Source organism: Apis laboriosa, unplaced genomic scaffold (genome assembly GCF_014066325.1).
Source record: "Apis laboriosa isolate Shangri-la unplaced genomic scaffold, ASM1406632v1 scaffold4_cov146, whole genome shotgun sequence".
Lineage (NCBI taxonomy): Eukaryota > Metazoa > Arthropoda > Insecta > Hymenoptera > Apidae > Apis > Apis laboriosa.
In genome coordinates, this window is record NW_025223501.1 from 4,444,725 (window position 1) to 4,457,415 (window position 12,691).

Sequence of the window (12,691 nt, forward strand, 5' to 3'; positions counted from 1 at the left end):
TTAAAAAAAAAAAAAAAAAAAAAAAAAAAAGAACGTCTCTCCACTTTACGAGTACATCAGCCGCGATGAAAACGTTATAATTATCCGTGTTAAACCCGTGCTCGACGCTGGTCGGCGAACGCGTTAAATGAACCCGAAATTATTTTATTTTGAACAAATATTTCGGCTCATTAAGCGGCGCGATATATTTTACATAATGTCATTATGCGTCAGGCCACGGTGAAATTCGTCCTCGTGGCGGAGTTTGTTCCCGCGCAAACAAGTCATCGCTAATTCTCCCGGCGACCATGCCCCACGATTTCCCATAAGAATTACACACACGTAATGTATTAATACGTGTGTCGGCCCACGCTCTCCCCCGTTAATGAATACGTATCGTCCGCGTTTTACCAGATAGGGCTGTGAACACTCTAAACGCGTGAAAACGAGACTATTGACCCTTGGTCCGTTTCAGACTTTCCTTCCTCGATGGCAACAGATATCACTGCGATAAATACTCCTCGCTTGGAACTGTTAATTTATATATATATATATATATATATAAATATATAAATATAATATATATATAAAATAGCTTTGATATATATATATATATATATAAAATAGCTTTGATATATATATCAAAGCTATTTTTGTTATTTTTGCTATTTTTTTTTCTGGGCAATTTACGAGAATCAGAATTATAGAATGCACGAAAGCTAGCTCCGTTAGTTTTCTTCTTTATGGGTCTTCGTTGAATTATAGGTTGAAATTTATTCGTGAATTTGCGAGGGTCAGATTTGAGGAATAATAATAAAATTCGAATTAATAATAAAACTGACAATAAATATAAGTAGAAATGTGGAAAAATAATTTCAAGTATTATTTTCATTCACCGACACTAGAATAATAAAACTGAGAATAAATATAAATAGAAATGTGGAAGAGTAATTTCAAGTGTTATTTTCATTCACTGACACTAGAAAGATCTAAAATGTCCTCAACGTACAATAAATCCTCAACAAAAGCTTCCTTCGCTTCTAATACCGAATTACTTCATCAATCGTCGATTCGAACGAGACAGGGCAACGAAATCGCGCTATCAAGCCTAAAGAGACCTAAATTCCGCTTGATCGAAGCGAAGGCCGGGAAGATCTTCCTATTCAATTTCACCGGTCACCGTGATACACCGTTGCCCGTCTTGTCCTCCGTTCTCAGGATCGTGGAAATGGTCCCCATGAGGCGGGTCTGACCGATGACCGTTGGAGGGCGGCCTACAGATAGCAACCGCTCACACACAGTTGTCGTGGACAAAAAGATCGGGCCTGCAGGCATTTGGCCAAACGAGCAGGCCTGGCCTGAAAGATAAAGAGAGAGAGAGAAAGAGAGAGAGAGAGAGAGAGAGAGGGGTGGTCACCAGGATCCTCATGCAGTGAAATTGATGGCCAGGACAGAAGTTTAGTGGCCGTCTATATATCTCGGTGAACGAGGCAAGAAAAACGGTGGAAATAGGGGGGAGGGAAGGAAGAAGAGAAGAGGTCACCCTGATCGAGTCTCGAGGCTTGTAAAAGTATCCGACACAGGATGAGACTCGCCACGATATTTATGATATTTTCGAAACAGGAATACGGGGTGAATATTTATCACGAATGATCGAGTTACGAATAGAAACGTTAACACGACAGTTTGGTGAGCAATAGATGTTTTAATGCGGCGATCGAGTGATCGAGTTTTGAATAACAAAAGTTCGAATCGAAGCAATTGAGCAACTATTTATTCAACCGAATTTTGAATAATAATAGTTGAATTTCAATGAACGACAAGTATGGATATTCGATGGAAATTTAGAAGAAGATAATAAAGATTTGAATGGAAGTAATTGAATTCTGAATAATAGAGTAATAGAGAAACAATTCTATCAAATTCTAAATAATAATAAAGATAATAAAGGTTTGAATGGAAGCAATTGAATTCTGAGCAATAGAACAATAATTTAACAACTTTTACTGAATTTTGAATGATAATGGTTTTATTGATAAACTGAATTTCAATGAACAACAAATATAGATTCGATGGAAGAAAAAGTTTCACGTGTAATAATAAAGATTTGAATGGAAGCAATTGAACTCTGAGCAATCATTTAGCAATAATTCTACCAAATTTTGAATAATAATGATTTTAACAATAGGGTGAATTTCAATGAACGACGAAGTATGGATTCGATGGAAATTTGGAAGAAAAAGTTTCACATGTAATAATTAAAATTTGAAAAGCAATTGAAGCAAATCTGAGCAATAGAGCAACAATCATTTAGCAACTATTCTACCGAATTCTGAATGATAATAATTTTAACAATAGCTGAATTTTAATGAATGACAAATATATTCGTGATTCGATGAAAAATCGAAGTAATTGAACTCTGAACAATAAAGCAATAGAGCAACAATTCCATCAAACTCTGAATAATAATAAAGATAATAAAAATTTGAATCGAAGCTTTGAATTGAACTTTGAGCAATAGAGTAATAATTTAACAACTTTTACTGAATTTTGAATGATAATGGTTTTATTGATAAACTGAATTTCAATGAACAACAAATATAGATTCGATGGAAATTTTGAAAAAAAAGTTTCAAGTGTAATAATAAAGATTTGAATGGAAGCAATTGAACTCTGAGCAATAGAGCAATCATTTAGCAATAATTCTACCAAATTTTGAATAAAAATAATAAAGATTTGAATGGAAGCAATTGAATTCTGAGCAATAGAGCAATAGAGCAACAATTCTACCGAATTCTGAATAATAATAGTTTTAACAATAGGGTGAATTTCAATGAACGACAAGTATGGATTCAATGGAAACTTGGAAGAAAAAGTTTCACGTGTAATAATAAAAATTTGAAAAGTAATTGAACTCTGAGCAAACTCTGAGCAATAGAGCAACAATCATTTAACAACAATTCCATCGAATATTGAATGATAATGGTTTTAACAATAAATTTAATTTTCAATGGAAAAGTATAATTATTTGTGATTCGATGAAAATTTAGAAGAAGATAATAAAGATTTGAATGAAAGCAATTGAATTTAGAGCAATAGAACAACAATTCTACCAAATTTTGAATGATAATTTTAACATAGCTGAATTTCAATGAATGACAAATATATTCGTGATTCGATGAAAAATTAGAAGAAGATAATAAAGATTTATGAATGAAAGCAATTGAATTCTGAGCAATAGAGCAATACAGCAACAATTCCACCAAACTCTGAATAATAATAAAGATAATAAAAATTTAAATCGAAGCTTTGAATTGAATTCTGAGCAATAGAGCGATCATTTAGCAACAATTCTACCGAATTCTGAATGACAATGGTTTTAACAATAGCTGAATTTCAATGAACGACAAGTATGAATTTAATGGAAATTTGAGAAAAAGAAAAAGTTTCACATATAATAATAAAGATTTCAATCGAAGCAATTGAATTCTGAGCAATAGAGCAATACAGCAACAATTCCACCAAACTCTGAATAATAATAAAGATAATAAAAATTTGAATCGAACTCTGAACAATAGAGCGATCATTTAGCAACAATTCTACCGAATTCTGAATAATAATAGTTTTAACAATAACTGAATTTCAATGAACGACAAATATATTCATGATATTCGATGAAAAATTAGAAAAAGATAATAAAGATTTATGAATGGAAGCAATTGAATTCTGAGCAATAGAGCAATAGAGCAACAATTTCACCAAACTCTGAATAATAATAAAGATAATAAAAATTTGAATCGAAGCTTTGAATCGAACTCTGAACAATAGAGCGATCATTTAGCAACAATTCTACCGAATTCTGAATAATAATAATTTTAACAATAACTGAATTTCAATGAACGACAAATATATTCATGATATTCGATGAAAAATTAGAAAAAGATAGCAGCACGAATTAGATGGAAATTTGGAAGAAGAGTACGTTTCACGTAAGATCTATCCTCTCTTAAATCCTCCCTGACGAGGCAAGTATCGTGGTGCTCGAGGAACTCAGCATCGATAACTATCGAGCTCTATCTGACAGGGAAAGACTGTGGAGAGAAACGAAAGAGGAGAGGGTGATGAAATAGGAAAGGGATCGATGCTCGGTCATTCGAGAAAAGAAAAATCCTGACCGTGTCCCGAGTCGAGCCTCTTTTCTGTTCGCGGTAATCTCGATGGGTTTGTGCGCAAAAGGAGGAGCTCGAGATCGGTCACCACGGCTGCTGAGGCAGGGAGGGGGATCTTAAATCGTCGTCGCATGAAATCGCCCTTGAAAGCAGCCGCCGTCTCGAGAACCGAGCCGGCCCGGTGTGGACAGGCCAGGTTCCACAGTGGCTCGAGGAAAACGGTGAATACACATTGGTAATTCCTTACGTATGCTTGGTGAATGTTATTGAATACGTCTAGACTGCGCGTTATCGGGGAAAAGGAGATACGTCCTCCTTCCAGAAAGCAATGTCGTGAGTATCGGGAATATCGAGAATTTATATATTTGTTAAAATGAAATATATTCGAATGAACAATAAACGAATATGTTGAGAATTAAAAGAGTGCAAAGTTTCTAATGATAATAAACTGTCCTTATAGACGTATACAGGGAGTTTAGTTTAATTAGAATTCTTGTTACAGATCGTTGTCCTTTACATGTTGAAAATTTTCATTCTGCATTTTCTGTTTATTTGCGCTTTTATCGCTCCTTTGGAAAGCTAGTTACAAATCATACTTTCGTGAATATACAATATGTCCACAATTGCCCGTATTGTTGTACCCTTTGTAACAGGATTTTCCTTTGCTCGGAAGAAACAAAAGCACGATTGATTACAGTTTTCCATTCCAATGGAGGAGCTAAGAACTAATTACCGGGACGAATGGATTGGTTGGGGAACAATGGAGGTGTACAATGATAAAGCCAACTACACCGGCAATGAGCGTACAAAGTAATATTGGATTGTTTGGTAACGTTTTCTGATCGTCTGTTGACGATGTTTGGACAAGAAGACTTATTAAAACTTGCTAAAACTCGAGGGACACAATTGCCGAATTTATGCACAAATTGTTCGTTTAGACGGAATATATAAAGAGAAATATTTGGGGATGGATAACCGGTGGTTAAAAATTTTTTTTTTTTAAATTTGATTACGAATCTCTAGGTTAACTCGGTGCAATGAATATCGAAATTTATTTTCTACGTCACTTCTTGTAAATAGATTATCGATATTTATATTACGTCTATAGGAAATTTCAGTGTATAAAATGCAAATATAACGTGGAAAAGTGTACAAACAAGTCTCAACTTTATAAAATATTTATAAAGTGAAATTCGTATCTCAAATTTCGAAATTCAATATCTTTGAATCTGTCCTGTTTAAAATTGGATTTTTTTGTTTTTTTTTCTTATTTCTAGATACGAGATTTTCCGTTCCTCGGAAAAAATGCCAAAATAAAGAGAAAAGAAAAAGGGATTAAATTATCAAATTTCAATTTTCAAATATTCCCCCTCTTGTTCCATCGATCGACTTTTATGGGATCGATCCAATGCCAAGTTTGTCTTGCCTTCACGATGCATTCTACGTTTAAAGGATCGCCTCCTACGAGGGCGATTTCTCTGCCTCTACTGCTTCCTTGGGACCAATTGTTCACCACTATGAATCTCTTACGAATCGACATTACACTTTTATTCGAAGCTGTTCGAATAAACTATGGACAAACAATAATTCTCTCTCTTTCTCTCTCTCTCTCTCCTCTCCGATTCTTCTTCGTATCTCGCTAATAAATTGGCCAAAATTCCATCGATTGCGGAAAACGTGGCTCCAAGTTTCGTAATAATTAATCTGTTCGAAGAATCTCGTTAAAAAAAGAAAAAAAGTTTAATTTCGATTTCAATTTATCCTCAAACTTTGTAAACGTCTCAAATAAATTTTTGTCAAATAACGAGAAGAAAACGCTTGTTGTTGTTCGTATGGGGGCATCGTTCGTTCGTTGAAAAAAAAAAAAAAAAAAAAAAAAAAAAAATCGTTGGCGGGCTGAATGCAAGCCGACGTTGTTCCAACGTTGTTTCCAATTAAATCAAAATCGTAGGACAAAAAGAGCAATACGGCGGATATATCCCAAGCGTGAAGCGTTTAAATGGCCGTGGGTAGAGCTTTGTCATATTTAACGATGACCGCAGCGCCACTTTCGCCCCAGCGACGTTTTAATATTTCAAATTAATGTAGATCAACGAAACGCTCGCCCGACGAGAGAGGAACATATTTGACCGCGAAAGATTAAATGGTTTCCCGTTACATCGTTATGCTTTCAGTGGTATACGCAACGCGTTTATGCGACCTTTCTAATATGACGAATTAATTTGGCAGCGAACGGATGTGAAACTTGGTGGGGAGGTGGGAGGAGAGCGGATGAAAAACGCGTGCACAGCTTTGGAAAAGGTTCAGACGATCTATTGTCATTCCGTTGGAATGATAACGATATTATATATCGAGCTTGTATTTCCGTTCGAAAATTCTTTGATCGGTTCGAAACACTGTTCGAACCGATTCCGCGTACATATTTCGCGGGCAGAGAATTTGTTGGAAATAGGGATAAAGTGATGATAATTAGTAGATTTGTTACAATTATATCGGTTGATTTATCATAGGTTTCGTGTTTTATTCCCCATTTCATTTTTCATTTCAAATATTATTTAACGAGAACATTTTGTGTGTGTGTGTGTGTGTGTGTGTGTGTGTGTGTGTGTGTGTGTGTGTGTGTGTGGACGATGGTGACCGATGGGTTCGAATGACGAAAGATAGTTTGAGAATAACCCGCGAAGGATTAAATTGTCAATTTTCATCATTTCGAATTCGTTCCTCTGTTATTCGCTTGATATCATTCTCTATGACATTCATTTCGTTGGAAATTCGCTCGATAAAAGTAATTTATATTACTATTACATATATTAGTATTTCGAGTGATTGCTTTTGTATCATTTCGTACGGATGTTAAATAGATAATTAGTAATTCAATTTTGTTTATTTAACCGATTGTGCCCGCCAATTTTGATCGGATAGTTTAATCCGTAATTATGAGTTTGTAATTTCGAGTTGTTGGATAGTTTTATCCCTTTTTAAAAACATCGATAATAAATAAATATTCGAGAGAATACACGTATATACTTAAATCTTCTCGAGTTGTTAAAATACAAGCAGAATTCCTTCGACAGAGTAATTTTTTCCTCGAACGTTTTCTTGACCGACATTTTAGATCGAATCTAAACAATTCGATGTGCCACAGTGTCGACAGTGAAGAAAGCTCAGGAAGAAAGAGTTTCGCGCGAAGGGACAGAGGCAAGTTTGTTTGCGGACCAGCAAACTGCAGATATTACGTCCAAGGATCGAAGGAGGTTCCTGCTTCTCTTGCTGCTAGGCTCACAGTTTTTCGCGAACATATGTCGATCCTTGGCTCCTGCGCCCGAACGTCCACAAGATTTTCCCTTTTTCTTGAGAACATCGTGTCCTCGAGCTACGAGGATTCGACGCGTGTATACCGTGTTTGCACGTGCGTATTTGTGCCGAGAGTCGGTGTGTTTTGCCTGATATCTGGTTGAGACGAACAGTACATGATACAACACCTATCGGAAACAATATACACACAGGATTCAATAAATCTTACTGACGCATGTAGAAAAGTTAGAAGAAAAGAATCGGTGAACTGTTCAAACTAGAATATTTAAAATATATACATTTGTTTCGAGAGTTAAAAAATACGAAGATATACGGTCATATATTGCGTAGTATTCATCTATGGAGTCATCTGTCCGTGCATGTAGACCCCGTTTGTGCATCCGGTAGAATAGACTGTCCGTGCATGTGGACCCCGTTTCACTTTCTAGTCGATATGTTAGGAAAATTAAATAATACACATTCAGAATTGAAAATTGAAAATTTTATTTCTATAAAATATGGAAAAAAAAGTTGTTTTTTTTTTTAATTTTTCTATATAATAATATCTTCTTATAATAAACTCATATTATTTTTTAACTCTTTTTGTACCAATTTCGTAATATTGCAATAAAATACGAGTATAATCGAGAAATATATCGGCAATCATATTTGTCTTTATCATTTCATACAAAAAATTGAAAGTGTATACGTAAATATAATATCTCTACTGAAACTATTGAGGAAACGTGCTAGTCCGATGTTAGAGCTACTTACCAGATTTTGAAACGCTAAGATACGAGCAAGATATTTCGCTTAGCGATCATATCGCGAATATTCTTAAATATGATTATATATATTGACAAATTTTCTTATGTTGCAGGGTTTACCAGTTTGAGTTTACAATGCGGTGATTTCAGGGAGGAATAAAACATCTGAGGAAAACTAGAGTGTAGCGTTACAAGTGGTGAGTTTTTCTTCTAAATTTAAATTATTGATCATAATATTATAAATATTTTAATCTCCAATTTAATGTTAAAACTTAAAACGTTTATAAAATTCTATCATCACTATTATTATTATCATTTCTCTGAGAAACCATAGAGTAAGTAATTAAAAAATTTGTTTATTTTTTTATTTCTTCTTCCACAAGATTTATCGCAAAATACTGTGAACACTTACGAATTGATCCTCTTCGTCGAACATTTAATTATCCTTTTACGATCCAATAAAGCGAAGAAAGCATATACATTAACATCTCTATCTTCTCTATACGAGAAGAGAAGAGTACAGAAGGGTACCATATCGAACGAAGCGATATGATTAGCGAATCGAGTTAAAACTTTTTCCATCCCTCCCTCTCTCTTTCTCCCCTAAGGCAAGTTCCGTTGCCACGGAACACAAGGAACGGCCGGTCAGAAATTATTTTGAAATTAGAGATAAAAGTGATTTAGATGATAGAAATGGATAGCTCTGTTTGAATCCCATCGCGGCTTTATTTATTTCCATCCAACGAAATATTTTGATCTCGTTCAAGCCCCTGGCTATCTTACACACTCGCCATTTCGCACGGTATGGTAAAGAAGGGAAAAAGCATAATTTAATGACGAAGACAAAGTGGAGGGGTTTTGATTAAACTGCCGTTAAGGGGGAAATGAATTTTAAATACAATTCTTCATACATGCGCGAGCAAAGTGGTCGAACAGAAGCCGGAAATGATCACGAAACTGGCTCCGTTTCGCAGAAATGTTTCCGCGGTTCAGAAAATCCCAAGTCTTTATACGAATTAATTTTTGCCTGGATTATTATTTGAACGGGATTCCGTTCGTTTTGCTCGAGCAATTTTCGAGAATAAAGCGGAAGAGGTGTTCGCAAATCGTGGCTGTTGTACGTGAAAAGAGATCTGTGTTACTTATGTGGATTGTTTGGATAATATTTCACTCGAAGGTGTCGAGTCAATTGAAATTGATCGATTTTTTTCGTCTTTGATTAAAAAACGTGCTTTTGATAAAATCGATATTTTACTTTGGTATTCATCGAACGATCTATTCCATGCGTGTTTAGATTTCGTTTTTCATCCCCCACTCACGTGATCGATGAATCACGATTAAAATAATGTTAAAAAAAAATTTCTTGTTTGCGTGAAATATTCGAAAGCATCGAAGAAAAATTCGTTTTTCGTGAAAATTTTTTTAAGAAGGTCAGAGGCGCGATTATGGATGTACATACATACAATTATCGTATCGACGATATTAATTTGATCCTATTAGAATTTAATAGGAAATTTTATTTAAGCGATGCAAATTCGAAGCTACTCTTATCGCAATTGCGATCTTTCGACATCGTGGATTTTCGTTCGTATGTTTATACCACGAATGATATTATCGTGTGATGATCCATTTACCGAAACGCGAAACGTATATCTTGATTTTACATCGAATTTACGTTGGCTTATGACAAATTCGCTGTGAACGCAGCGTGAGGGCTTATGTGAAATAATTTAAGCCGGCCCTTAAAATCGTGCAATCCGAATCGAATATGGAAATCGAGCCCGTGATACAACGGCTATTGAGCTTTCTATTAAAGAGCTTTTTTTGCTCATTCCCTGTGTATCTCATTTTTCATCGCGAAAAAATTCAGATTATCTCACTTTATCCGCGAAATTTTTCCCCTAATTGTTTTTACTCTTTCGATATAGGTTGATTTAACGAATAATGAGAATCAATGAGAATTAATAAAAGTATCCTCATAGATATCCTCAGTCATACTTTTTGAAATTTTTAGATCAAATAGCGTGGAAAATTCGCGAGGAAAATAGTTCGAAGAAAATTATTAATAATTTGATAGTAATTATTTATTATTTATCGTATAAAGAAATTCCAGCAATTAAAAGTCTCTCTCTCTCTCTCTTTTTAAATTTATTTTTAATTTAATTCATCTTCTTTTTTATCATCCCAAATTAATTATTAAATATCGTTATTAAATCCCTCTTTGGATATGTATAAACTGGACATTAATATACACTTTAATATATATTAATTAAACGAAATAAAATCAAAATTAGAGTTAATATCGATTTTATCGACGCGACTTTTCAACATATAAATATACATACATATATATATATATATACACATATATATTATGAAAATGAAATTAAAATATGAATAAAATTCATATTAATCAAAATCATTTGTTCCGTACAAAATTTCAATATTCGCTCCAACTATAATATATAATAAATTACAATCTTATCTGAAATCAATTTTTCCGTGTACAAAATTCAATTCACAATTCCCTCCTGCCTTAACAAGCTAATTACAACTTAGTTAGTAGTTCAACAGGTTTGATTAACGATCGAGAAAAAAACGAGAATTACACGATTCAAATTCATCCCCGCGAACTCCATTCGTTTCTCCATTCGCATTTGTCCTTCGAAACGAAGAAGATTCATTTCCTGCCGGATGTCCCGTAAGACGAAGTTGCGGAGCAACCATCATCCGCTCGCGGGAAGATAAACGCGGTCGGATCGAATGCTGGCTCGATCCCGAGCCACATCTATCCGGCCAACTAATCGATAAGCCTTGTCGTCTTGGGCGAAAGCGAGAGTGGACTGCTTCAAGACGAAGCGATCACCCGAAAGGAGGCAGAGAGAGAGAGAGAGAGAGAGAGAGAGAGAGAGAGAGAGAGAGAGAGAGAGAGAGAGAGAGAGAGGAAGAGGAAGAGGGAAAGGGAAAGGGAGACACGTATCGACGTTCCCCCTCCCCTCACTACGACACTCCTGCATTCCTGTATCGCGTTCCCAAGCGCTTCTGTACGCGCCCGTGACATCGTGTTGCTCTTCCACCCTCGATCGATAACCCGTGACCATCCATGATTCCGTTCGTTCGTTCCGTGACGAAGAATCTTGGCAGACCTTGGTAGCTGTGCATAGGTCTGTACAACTGATCTTCAGTTTGATTGTTAATTTAAATTAAATGAAAGAAAGAAAAAAAGGAGGGCAAGGTTACCAACAATGAAAAGGGAACGTAGAACGCAACGCATTTTATTATTACTGTTCGAAATGTTACGAAGGGTGAAGGGATGAAAAGAAAAAATTCATTATTCAAGATTCGCGTGTGTGGAAAAAATTCATCGGAATATCAGGGAGAGCGTTGAATATATTTTGAACGTATTTCACACAATTGGTACGAAAACCGTACCAATTTCTCATCTTACGTCAAAATCACAACTTTCCACCCCTGAAAAGATAACACTCTTCTCCCCCTTCTTCGGAATGGACAAACTTTCTCATTTCTCTTCCAAACAGCTGTCCATCTGGCCAGGCCGAAAGCTGGCAATTCCTTCCACCGTCCTTCCATCGATCCTTTGCCCCCCCTCTCTCCACAGTTCTCCATATAAATATACATTCAACCGGGCGATAAAGGGGGGGGGAGGGTCAGACGGACACTTGTTTGAGAACCCCTGAGAAACCTCGTTCCTTCGTTGCTGCTCCGTTCTCGAGCTTCGACGAGAAGAGGATGTCCGGATGGACTGGAGGGAAAGGGGGACCATTGTCTTAATTGAGAGAGAGGTTAATTCGAGATGGACGAGTTCCGAGAGTTATAGACATTCCGTCGTGTTTAGCCGGGGCTTAGACCCTTTCCCTTCGTTGCCCGATAGGCAGACGACGAACACACACCTGCTGGGTCTCCTTATGTGACGTCCTCTTCGTTTTTCTTCGTTTTTGTAGATTTACACGTAAGGCACCCCTTCCACTCACCTTGGATTGACCGGCAGCCAAAAGGAGCTACGTGTCGTATCCGGCTGCCAGATTATGTGCCGGCCTTGTTAGATCTCTGTTACGACTCACGGGCCACATTTCGTTCCCTGTCTTGTAATCTCTTATCAGAGATAAGTGGTCGGGGCGGTCGTCGAGCTGACCGAGCGATTCCAACAAGGAAAGGAACGTTTCTCTCTGATTAAGTTGTCCGAAGTGATTTTTCGAAGGACTTAAGTTAAGACTCGCTATTGTTAACGAAAAAAAGATTCTCCCTCTTTCGAAAAATATTCTTCTTACAAGAGAAGTTCTTGGTTACCTTCTTGAATTAGTATTTTAAACGAATCGAGTTTGTTTGTGTCAAATTCGTCGAGGGTTAGGTTAGCTTAGATTAGGTTAGGTTAGGTTAGGTTAGATTACGTTAGGTTAGGTAAGGTTAGGTTAGGTTAGGTCAGGTTAGATTAGGTTAGGTTAGGTTAGGTTAGGTTAGGTT

General features: G+C 36.1%; 1 protein-coding gene across 2 annotated transcripts in view; it reads left to right on the plus strand.

Annotated features, from left to right (window-relative positions):
• The window catches only part of LOC122716943, a 349,442-nt gene that overhangs the window by 139,483 nt on the left and 197,268 nt on the right, over positions 1-12,691 (plus strand). For both annotated transcript variants that reach the window (XM_043940491.1, XM_043940492.1), the window contains one exon: positions 8,323-8,406. The gene's annotated coding sequence lies outside the window, so the exon portion shown is untranslated. The remainder of the gene's footprint in view (positions 1-8,322; positions 8,407-12,691) is intronic.